Consider the following 12,207-nt stretch of genomic DNA (forward strand, 5'->3'; position numbering starts at 1 on the left):
TTTTTGCTTTTATAACTGAACTCTTCTACTTCCTTCTCTCGATAATATGGTCAATTCCAATAATAGATTAATTCCACTTTTGTAATAGACAAAACTTTAAGGATGTTCCCTGAATGAACTGATTCAAGGTCAAGCTGTGGAGGAACTAGAGGAATTCCATGCCTTTTTCTTTTTCTCCAGAGGAGCACGGGATGCCGGTTGTGCGTGCATATTTACAGATATTAACATTAACTAAACGCCCCCCACCCCGACAAAAAATACCAGCCCACCCTTTTCCTTTCGAATGGATTCGGCTCTTCTGTCCTAGGAGAAGCGAGGAAAGGAATCGGCCCATTTACAATAAAGGGAGGCGAAAGTTGGCGGTGAGCAAGGAAGGTTAGCATGCGGGAAGAGGAGAAGAAGGAGGAGTTAATGGCTCGGACGCCTTGTTGCTATGGGGAGACAGAGGGAGGAGGTGGCTCCGCCGCTGCTATTGCTGCTTCGCAGGGCAGGGAAAGCCAGAGGCGGCGACGCTGCTGTTCTGTGACACATTTCCCATATTGCTGCTACTGCTGCCATATTGTGCCCCCATCCTCTCCCCCCCCCATGCGCCTGCTTCATGAGTACAGTGAGTTGGAATGTTTCCTTTATTAACTATTTCTGGGGAAAGTGGGCGGGAATCAAATATTTCTTTCATTTCCCTCCTAATTTGGGATTTTCTGTTCTTTCCATTTATTTGTAACTTCCAAATCTTTAAATGCTAAGTTCTAGCTAGTCTTTCTCTCTTTTTCCTTTCCCCTCCTTTTTTAAAATAAATATTTCCAGATGTGGGGCTAAGATGTGTGTGAGGAAGACGCTGCCTGAGCTTTTCTTCCCTCAGTTGCACAATGTGAGCTGGGTAACGCCGAGGCTTAAATTGCGCCGCTGGCGTCCTTGCGTGTCTCCGCGCGCTCTGGCTAAACGTTTAATTCGGGCAATGGGTGGAATCGAGCAAAAGCTGCAAATGGGGAGGAAAAGGTGATCGGGTCGAGCGTATGTTAGAAGAGTCGAAGATCTGTGTAAATTGGAGTTTGTACCTCCAGAGGCTCTATTTGTTCATCTGGGAGGAAAAATATTTGCATGGCCAAGGCAGAGCTTTGTGCCTTCTTGCTGGGGGGAGGAGTAGGAGAAGAAGGTTAAGTATTTCAAAGGAGCGACTTAAAAGAAAGAGGGGTCGCTTTCCACCAGCTTCGAAGTAGGGCTTCTTCCAGCCAATTTTGCAGAGGCCAAAGGTTGGGGAAGAAGGACTTTCGGTTGTCTGGCAGTTAGCATTTGCACTGGGAGCAATCGGTCTGCCCGACGGCTCAAATGGGACGCGGGGAGAAGTGAAATTAAACGAGAAAGGCATGTGAACAGGCTAGAAAGGCTTGTTTTATGAATGTAGGGGAACTACTGGAGACGATTGTGCTTGCTGATCGAAGAACAATATCCTCGAAATAGCTGGTAATGTCTGTGCATTGATAGGGACCTGCTGCGAGTTGTACTCCGGAGGCGTTGCGACGTCTAATCGAGGGGAGAGTTTTACGGCTTCGAGAGTAGGCAGGCAGGCGGGGGGGGGGGATGAGTTTCGGTGACGGTGGGGAAGGGCTCGAGTCTTTTCCGCGATCAGGGATTGGCTTTAAGATTCTGGGGACTCCTTCGGGCTGCTCGGCTGTCGCAAATACCACCTTTCTTCTCCCCCTGGACTTGGCGTTGCTCTCGTGGGAGACCGCTGCCATGTGGCTGTTCCTTTCCTCTACGGACGGTCATAATAGAGAGGGGGAAAGGAAATGCTTGAGCAACTGCAGAAATGTTATATCCTTAAAACAACGCGGGAGGAAGGAAAAGCTTGTCAGTTTTCTTCCGTGCGAAGTTGTACGGCAAAAATCTCTCGACCAGATTGCAGAAAACTTAGCTCTTGGAAGTTGCATTTCTTCCAGTTTAAAATAGGATTCCCCCTCCCCCTCCCTTGTCATCGGTTGCGATTTGTTTAGTTCCGCCAGTTTGGCTTCCCCCATTTTGGTTGAGGCTGTGACAGCCACGTGGCCGGCAAAGTCTTGCGCAGGGAGAGGCGGCCATGGGGTCACACGGGCGACTGTGGGAGCGTGTGGCTCTGTGTAAGCAGCTCAACACAAAGCCAGGCACACAGAGTAGAGCTCCTCCTCCTCCAGGGGAGCTTAAGAACAGGAACCCCCTCCATGCGATCTCTGCAATATTGCATCAACCCCTCCTCCCTCTGTGCCGTTTTTCTTTGCTTCCGGCTACTAAAAAATACAGTAATGTAAACTCTTTATTTATAAAACTGAATTGAAGTGCACAAAACAAACTTGCACCCTTTTCGTTTTGATTGTGCAAACGGGTAGAAAGAATAGTAATCTCCTTTTGAAAATTGTTAACTGCACAATTGCAAACATATTTGAAATATTTAGAAAATACATCCTCAGTTTTAAACACACTTTAACCCCCATCTCTCTATGTATGAAATATAGAACTTAGTGAAACAATGGTCTACTATTGTTCTTTTCTAATAGTCCTGAACATGAAAGCCATCTGAAGCCATTTCTGCAAATTGGAGGTTGTTGCATTGTTGTCTAGAAGATGCTAGTATTCTTCCCTCCTCCACAAATATTTTATTTTGCAGGTGAAAGGCATGTATGTGTCTCTGCTCTTTTAAAATACATGTTATATTAAAATACATTGTTCTTTTAATGTATCAGCACAATTTATGTGCTGTTCAATCCAAACACAGTTCTAAGCAGTTTACCATTTACTTACAGTTGTGTTTATTTTTATTGTATTTGTGATGAAAAAATTGCAGCATTTTTGTAGAGATCAGTTAGTTTGAATCAGAAAACACAGTTGAGAATAGTTCAGTGACATATTTTTAATGTGTCCCCTCACAGTAATTGGTTAGTATTAAACCATTAATTTTCATATCTGATGTGTTGAAATTTAATAATCTCAAAAAGCAGTTATACTTGAGAATTATAGCATATTTGCACAGGTGTAAAAGGGCACCAATGGGAGAAGGCTGAACTAGTGTACACCCTAAATTTCTTTACAGCTTAAATATATAACCTGGGTAGTGAGAAACTGGGAATATGTCTTCCCATATTGAAATATGGAATGTACTTCTAAAACAGTGTACTTGGTGCCACAGTTTAGGAAGATGGGAAAAACTTCTTTCACTAACTGTTTAGCAACTATTCATAATGATAGGATTTAATTTTGGCTTTGATTTTAACTGCATTTTTTTACGATGTTGTTTATTATTGAAAACTATCTTGAACATTGGAATAAATAAAATTTTTGAATGAATTTACTAAATTTAATTACTAAAGCTCACTTTTGCAAGAATTTGATTACCCTTCTCAATTTCCGCTACAGCCCATCAGAAGGAAAAAACTTTGTATAATTCATAAGTTCTTTCTTTCATTACAGATTATTAGATGATGTTCTTTTCAGCTGACTTGTATTATGTCACTTATGAATGAGGGTTTCCCCTATAAAGTTTGTCATGATCTCTACCAGTAAGTATTGTACTATCTGACCACCTTGTTTGTAATAATAATGAGTATTAATGGCAATATTTAAAGGAAGGGTTGGCATTTGTTGCAAACTCAGTTTATATCAAAATGATGGCACTTTGCAATGACTATACGGGGAATAATCCACTTTATATATCTGTATCCTGTTTTTTGATGTAATTTGTGTCAAGACTGCACGTTTTATCATTCATTCCCCCTTCCCCCCTTTGTGATTTGGAACAGTGTCCTTTCTGATGTTGATAAACTACAATTCTCAATATCTCTTCACTTACAGCTTTGTTGAGTGAACTGCTGGAGTTGTGATTCAGCAACATATAGAAAATCATAATTTTCTGCTTATGTTCTTCAGAATAGTGTGCATATTGCTAAGCAAAGTTAACATAGGCCAAAACATATGTACATACTGATTTTTTCACTAGAAAATTCAAACCTCCTGGGTGATATGGACTAGATTTTATCCAGGTCTTTTACTACACTCAAATGAAAACTAATGAAACCATTATCCTTTCCAAATCTTGTTTTTTAATGAGGTTGGAGATGGATAGGTTTAGGTGGACACACAAGAAGTAAAGGTAGAGCCAGCACACACTTAGCCCCATATTCTCCAATCATAGTTTACATGCCCTGTTTGAATTTTAGTGCTTCACCAGTGCTAATATGGAAAAAGTTCCTTGAAGATAAAAAGTTTTAAAATCACATGGACAAATTGACTTAAGTAACAGTAATAGTGTAAAATGTAGATAACATCCCAAAAGCTTTTTGCACAGTGCTGTATGTATCCATTCAAATGTGTTCCATTGAATTAAAAAAAGCAATTAAGTATGCATAGGACTGCACATCCAAACTGTTTTGAATCGTAAAAATCTATATTCTTCAAAGGGAACAAAAATCCCTGTTGTAATAGGGAAATGCACAATTGTGCAGCACACAGGTAATGTGTTCTTAATAAGTACTAGAATTTGGAGCAGAGGAAATGCCAGGAGAGCAATCATGACCTTGTATTGGAGTTTTTCTTACCTTTATACATTACATTGTCCAATATTTCAACTCCATCTAGACACAAAGTAAACTGGCAGGCAGTTTACTCATATTGAATTGATATGTTGATGCATATGAGCCTGTAATTTTGAACTACTTACATTACTGTTCCTAGTATCTTGACAGGATCTTTTGCATTTCCACAGTCAACATGATCTTTCCCTAAAAGAGAGAGATTTTATTAGGCAAAATGACATTGTTTTCCTTCTAAGCCTAGGGCAGAAAATCTGAACGAAGTTACATAATATCAGAACTGTACATAGTTGGGCATAAAAGGATTTATGTTTCAGAGGGCCAATATAATTTTTAATAGCCTAGTATCTATTCTGCTTGCTCATTATGAAATATAGGTTGAAATTATGTTTTCATTCCATTTTGAAACTGAGGGAATCAAACATCTGGTTGGCTGTAATACAGTAGGTAGTTGTAAACCAATCGTAAGTTATTCCATGTTATGTTGTAATATGGGATCTTGAATCACATCCATGCCTGCCACATAAAGTTAAATTAATTACTCTGTGTAATTGTTCCCCTTTTAATCTGAAACAAAATATGGTATAGTCCGCTCTAAGACCCATTTGGCCTTGCAAGTAGGGTTTGTAGGGCCTCAAACAGTTGCAATGATTTGCTCTATAGCAGTGATGGCAAACCTATGGCACGCATGCCAGAAGCAGCACTCAGAGCCCTCTCTGTGGGCACACCCGCTGCCAGCATCTCACGCAGGTCCATTAGGCCGCTGCTGTCACCCGGAGCAACAGCCCCACCCACCACAAAGGAGGCGAAGCAGCCGGCTAGCAAGCTCAAGTAGAGGTGGTAGAGCATGCCCCCATGCACTTGCTGGCCTCTGTGTGCGGGGGCCAATGGTGTCAGCAGCCGCCCCTGCCTCGCCTTGCCTTGCCCGGAAGCAATGGCACCCCTGCCCTATCCCCTGCTTTACCCCACAGGACGAGCCTGCTACCCACTGTCCCACCCACCAGAGATCCCCTGGATCTCCCCCAATCTTGCCCAGCCCCACAGGCATCCCCCCATGAGCAATCTGGAGGTGGCCACGCCCATCCCGGCCATGACAACCCAGTCTGCCATGCCCCCCTGCTGCCCCCCTCCGAACGCACCACAATGCTGATGCGGCCCTGGCACTTTGAGATAAATAAGTGGGTTTTGGGTTACGGTTTGGGCACTCAATCTCTAAAAGGCTTGCCATCACTGCTCTATAGGAAATTGAAAGGGTGTAAGGCTTTTGGAATGGTTCTAACTTAGTTAGATAAGAGGTTGAAAAATGGGGACAAGTTGCTCTTGCTCACTATTCTTGCTTCCCTCTGCATTTTAGGACTATTGTAGCATAGACAGCTTGCACGTTACAGAGTTCACAGTTTATTAGGTTTGATATTACACAGGGAGCTCCCATGGAAGTAGAAGTCAACAGATATTTTCCTGGATTATGAGGAGTGGGAAGAGTGTTTTCCTCTTTATGTGCAGAACTAAAGCCATGTAGGCTGTAGTGATCATCACTGAGGATGAGGGATGATTTTCCAATTTGTCTGGCATGCTGACCTGTACACCTTACTGATTTTTGCTATGGGGAAATTTATTTATTTATTAAATGTATTAGCTGCCTATCTCGCTGTGGGGCTACTATGTCTATAAAATCTTAGATACCAGAATAATTAGCACTACAAAATCAAAGAACAGGAAGGGACTATTGGATCCAGTCATCTGACTTCTGGGCATTTTGAAACATAGCTTCTCTTGTACATCTGGGAATTTTGGACATCTTGTATCTATTTTATAAATCTTGTACATCTGCATCTCAGAAAAAACATTCTCCAAACCAACAATCATGTTAATTTATGTATTTCTCATATTAGCATACTACAGACTCCCAACGTCTCTGGTCGGCTGCCTTTGTACTATCTTCTGGGAAATGGGTGCATTGTGACAAAAGAGCCATTTTGTGGGAGCATTTACAGCATAATCGTAAAATTGCAGTTATACATGCCAGTCCAAAAACACTATCCCTATTCTGTGCTCAGCCACTACTGAAATGGGAGGATTATAGGCATTTTTGGAACCTTTTCAGACTTCACAGAGTTTTTCCAAATAGAGCTATGGCCTTGCAAATCAAGTTGTATGTATATTTTGGTTCTTCGTGCTCATGAATTTGCCCTATCCATTCCAATAGATGTGTGTATATACAGCAAAGCAAAATCATCACAATTTACTGCCTGTCTACGGTTATACATTTTATCAAACAAATGATGCTATGTGCGTTGGCAGAAGGCCACATTTATAGTCAGGCTCAACAGTTGTCCAAAAATAGAACATACTATTTTCTTCCAAGTTTTGCTAGAATCTGAGCCTGATATTCTGAAAAGTTACATTTGGTGGGATGAATGGAAATGTTCAGTTGCATATATACAAAAAACAGACTTATGTTATTGAAGGATATTTAATTTAACATTTTAATTGGTAATGTAATTAGTTTGGCCTATGATTTATGTTAGTGTTTCAGGAAGTAGAAATGTTTAGGTGTTGATTCACTTAAGCCTCTAAAATCAACTGGAAATATTCTTTTTTTTCTTCCTTCCCCCCCCCTAAAAATCACTTAATGAAAAACAGTCACATATTGTGCACACCCATGGCTTGTTGAACAATTTGTTGAACTTATTCTTAGGCTAAAAAGTAGTCCAGCTAGGCTAACTGTTAATTTTGACACTGAAGCATTTAATTCTGATGCAGCTTTTTCCTCTCTACACTGTTGAGTGTTATCTGACCATACTTGAATTGGCAGGAAAGAAAAACTGATTGCTCTTTCAGCTCTGTCCACCTCACTTTCCTCCAAAATAATGCATAAATGTAAATTTCATATAACTTGCAATTATCTTTAGATGGTGTGGAAAAAAGAAGGAAAACATTATTTTAACACTGATGCACTTAAGAAGAACTTAAGCCTATCTTACTCATGGTCTGGGTGTAAAAGGAAAGCAACAACATCAAGACGCTGCAAAAAAATAGATATTACTAGGGCATGACTGTATTGTCGGTAGGTGCAAATGGGGGAGAAGCTTTCAAAGTGAAAAACATACGTCCATATTGAAAAACCTCCTTGCTCTGTTCCATATAGATGTACACAGGTAGACCTCGACTTATGACCACAATTGAGCCCAAAATTTCTGTTGCTAAGTGAGACATTTGTTAAGTGAATTTTGCCCCATTTTACAACCTTTTTTCCATGTTTGTTAAGTGAATCACTTCAATTGTTCATTTAGTAACAGGGTCATTAAGTGAATCTACCTGCCCCATTGGCTTAGCTTGTAAAAGGTCTCAAAAGCTGATCACATGACCCCAGGACACTGCAGCCGTCATAAGTATGAGTCAGTTGCCAAGCCTCTGAATTTTGATCACGTGACCATGGGGATGCTGGTCATAAGTCAATTTTTGTGTCGTCGTAACTTCGAACGCTCACTAAATGGTTGTAAGTCAAGGACTACCTGCATGTTTTCCCCCCTTTCTTAAGGCAAACTTCTTCTTTTTTCAGTGTTGAGCATATCAAGACATGGGTCATTTGAACCCAGGAGAAGCAATTGTGGAAAGTCCCAGTTAGCTAGGTTCTTTGCTAACGGCATTATACTTCCTATACTATTTTTCATAGCTGGTTTTTCAGTAGTCCTTTTAATTGCTAAATGAGGTTTACAACAAAGGATGGGTACATATAAGCATATATGAGCCATTTAAAAAATGGACCAGCCACCTGATACTTATGGGAAAAAGGCTGATTGTTGACATGTCTCATTAATAATGCAAATGGCAAAGCTGAGTGCACATCCTGGATGTGCTTAAAATCTTAAGACTGATTTAACTATCAGAAGGTCTTGCCATCAGACAACAGAGAATCAACAATAACTTGGATTTTTTGGTTTTCTGATGCTGAGCAATATTCCACTATGCATGTTTTGTCTGGCCAAGTGATATGCCAGCTTGTCTAAACCTATAACTGAGAGGTTTTTATCCCTGAGGAGAACATAATGCTTCAGTTGTCTTGGATACATGGTGGTGTAAGTAGGATTGTAATCAAGTATAGGCTCTCTGCAGTGCATTTTGGGATTTAAATCTGACCTCTGATCCCAGTAGCAGCTCCGGTGAAATGGGTAGTGTATACTAGCAGATATGTGGTAAATTCTGAGAACAAAGGGAAAAAGAAATGAATATAATTCTTTGCTTAGATCCCTTGCATTTTTCTAGAACGTATCCTACTTTCTGTGAATGATTGTTCTTACGCTTGATGGCTAAGCAAAATGAAGCTTAAGTTGCTTATTTAGGTTTTTCTCTGTTAACATGCAGTGGTTCCACTAGAATATTAAGTTATCAGAATGAAATGGTCATTTATTTCAAAGAAGCTGCATCTACTTTGAAAGTTGGGAGGTAAAATACTCTAATGAACTGTCAAGGTGCAGAATATCAGGATAGATTCAGTCTCCATGATCAAGGTAACATTCTGTGTTTTAGGCTCAAATACAGTTGAACCTGTATAACTGATTGTCAAATACACATACAGTAAGCAAGCAGAACTACTGACTGAGCTAAATCAAGCTAAATCATCATGTGCTCGTTTGAATTTGGCTTAGTTTGTTGGATGAATCTAGTCATTCATCCAGGTTATTGTAAAATTCTATTAATGTGTGATTTATTCAGTAAACAATAGCCTCTAATGACGTGTGAACTTCACCATATTCTTTGTTCCCACAATGCTAAACAGCATCAAAGTTTCACTGTTGCTTTTTGGGTTCTGGTTGCTCTGTGCATGAAAGTCCTCGCTGCCTTATAGTGCTGTTTCAGCTGTCTCTGTTTTTCACATGGAATTCCTCCCTTATTTTATTAAACCAGTTCAGCTTGGAACAAAAACAAGTTTTATGTGATGTCACTTAATAATTACAGGTTTGGTAACAATCCTCCTCTTCCTTCCCTGCCCCCACTTGCACTCTTCTGCACACACACGCCCTAAAAGCATCGTAACATAATGCACTCTAGCATTACATGCCAAAGGTTTAAGTGTTGGTAATGAGGGCACAGTCCATTTGTTCAGACGCTGATTGGAATGTGCAATGCTGAGCAAGCAGGAAGTCATGGAAGCTGAACATGACACTGTTCGGAATGTAGCACACTTGCTAGCTTCAGCCTTCCCAGGCTGCCTGATGTTATTTATTTTATTTTATTTTATTTATATTTCTTATTTCTAAACCGCCCATATCTCTCAGAGAGGGGCTCTGATGCCCAGACTATGAGCAAGGAGGTGAGAGGATCCTTCTACTGGAAACAAAAAATCCTACCTAAGTTATAACATGAGGCAACATATACTTTCTTGGGCAAAGCTTTGTAATGTGGATTTTTAAAACATATGTAGAATGTCCGCTTAATAAAAATAATTAGGAATTTAATAATTACCCATGGTACTAGTTCAGCTTGGCAGTTCCAAAGCTGCATTTGGCTTTTCAAGAAAAAAAGTCACAGTGACTATCTCTCACAAACAAGCAGGGGGAGAGAAATGCTCAGTTGCTTGGATGCACTGAAAAGTGTTTCCAATTCAAGAACATTTGTTTGAGCTGGAACAGCTAGCCCTTCTCTATGTGATACCGTCCCAATTGGATCAATTCTACTCTTGTGTGATCATATTAGTTGGGAATTATGGGCGATGTCACATATAGTTGGAGCGTTCCTAATTGGAGAAAATTGGACTAGGCTGGACAGATAATCTGACCTGAGCAAATGTCTTTTTGTGTTCTGTATTATAGTATGAAGTGGGGAGCATATCATAGCTCACAGGCTGTCTCTAACCTTCCCTCAGCAATCTGTTTCTCCTTATTCAGTTTGCTTATTTTCTAATTTGGCATCACAAATAAACTGTTGTTAGGGCTAACTTGGATTATAATTAGAAGCTAGTTTGAAATCAGCATAGTGCAGAGATGTGCCATTTTGATTTGGCAGAAGCTTTAAACCTTTGTGTGTTGAGATTTTTACAAAAGGGGAAAGGACAGACCAAATAAGTGAACAGGACACAATCTGAATTAGTTTTATGTCTGTTGCACTATATTAATGTGTTATATTAAAAGTTCTGGGACTTGTTCTTTCTACTTTTTGCATGCCTGGCTCAAAAGTTAACACTGAATAGGTTTGCCACTCTATTCATGTATGGTCTACTGTTACTTGCTTAGTACAGACATCATGGCTAACAATAAAACCTAAGGGCTTGGAAAACAGGAATGCACACTAACTCTTTGGAAATTTGAAATGAAATACTTTATCATAAATTTCAAAAATTATATATGAAATAATAAAACAGCAGCAGCTGGATTTATATATTGCATGGCAATTTTTAGGTATTCGAGACAGTAAATAGAAGTTGCGAAAAGGAACAGTTTTTGGCTAAGATTATTCCTTCCAAGCTGTTTGAAGTTAGATGGCTTTATCAGCTTTATGTGGCAAGGTGGAGAGAAATACTACTAGGTAGCTAGAATTAAAATCCCTTCGTTATTGTGAGAAAATCAGCCCTCTGTCAGCTCAGTACGTGGGAGAGAAACAGGATGGTAAAAACAGCAACCTCCCAGAATGCTTTTTTTTCTGTGGATGTTCACATATGTAAAGTATGGTGTATTTTGCCACAAATCAGCTGCCAGTTAGGTTTGAAGAAATCACAGTGCCATTGCTATAGAAACCTGCACTTGATTAGATGTCATAACTCTGTTTGATTCACACTGATGTGCTCTAGGTTCCTACTGTGAAATGAAGACAGTATTTCTTTTATGTAGAGAAAGAATATAAATTCCATTGCTTTACAACTTATCAAATGTCTTTGATGCAGAATTTAATCAAGGTGGGTTACAGCAAACCAGCAAGCATGAAGTTGCAGCTCTGTTGTAAGCTACAGGTTTAATACATTTGTGGTAAAAGTTTTATGGTGTTTTAATTTAGAGAAAATCTGTGTATTACAGAGTTTATCCTTCCCATTGGGAAATGTGTTCTTATATACAAAAAATAATTCCTTATATTCAAATGGAGGCATTTTTGGCTGGGTCCAAATAAAACTGAGCTTGATTAGCAAAAATCTCGATGTTTATTAGACTTTTTCAGTTCACACTTTAATGTCACAAATGTACGGTGCATTAAATTTGCTTATCCAACCATCTTTTTGGAAGGGCTTCTATTTTTTTAAGAGCTTGGTGCATCCAATAGATGAGGATATGGAGTCCTTGGTGATCTCTCAGTTTGGTTGTTCTCCAGCATGATAGATGTAGCATCCACCGATGGGTAATCTCAGCCTTCCTGCTCAGTTGAGACTTTAGCCACGCCTCCTTTAGGCGGTCTTTTCCCCAGTTTTTTCTTAGTCTCAGCTCATTAGGATGCAACTTTGGTGGCTCCTCTGTTAGACTAGTTTTAAACTAATTTGATTCTGGAAAATAGAGATATTTAGAATTTAGACTTAGGTTTGTTTTTGTGTTTTTTTTGCAGTTAGCAGTTTTAGTTCACTTGTTTTTAAGTGATTTGAGGCAGTTTACAGTCCTAATTTAGAAGAGGCTCTTAGGCCTCTGTGAGCCGATCGCAGCCGACTCTGATGGGCTGAGGAATAGCGCTA

The 12,207-nt window shown here is 39.8% G+C and overlaps 1 protein-coding gene across 3 annotated transcripts in view; it reads left to right on the forward strand.

Moving 5' to 3' along the window:
- The window catches only part of FOXN2 (forkhead box N2), a 118,587-nt gene that overhangs the window by 54,672 nt on the left and 51,708 nt on the right, over nt 1-12,207 (forward strand). Inside the window, exons 1-2 of one of the 3 annotated variants that reach the window (XM_039341425.1) lie at nt 389-607; nt 3,439-3,527. The exons of 1 other annotated variant lie outside the window; for it this stretch is intronic. The gene's annotated coding sequence lies outside the window, so the exon portion shown is untranslated. Of the gene's footprint in view, nt 1-388; nt 608-3,438; nt 3,528-12,207 lie in introns of those variants that run through there. One more of the 3 variants, XM_039341424.1, reaches the window with a different exon arrangement.

The sequence above is a fragment of the Crotalus tigris genome, unplaced genomic scaffold, assembly GCF_016545835.1.
Source record: "Crotalus tigris isolate CLP2741 ecotype Arizona unplaced genomic scaffold, ASM1654583v1 scf7180000017765.3138416, whole genome shotgun sequence".
Taxonomy (NCBI): domain Eukaryota; kingdom Metazoa; phylum Chordata; class Lepidosauria; order Squamata; family Viperidae; genus Crotalus; species Crotalus tigris.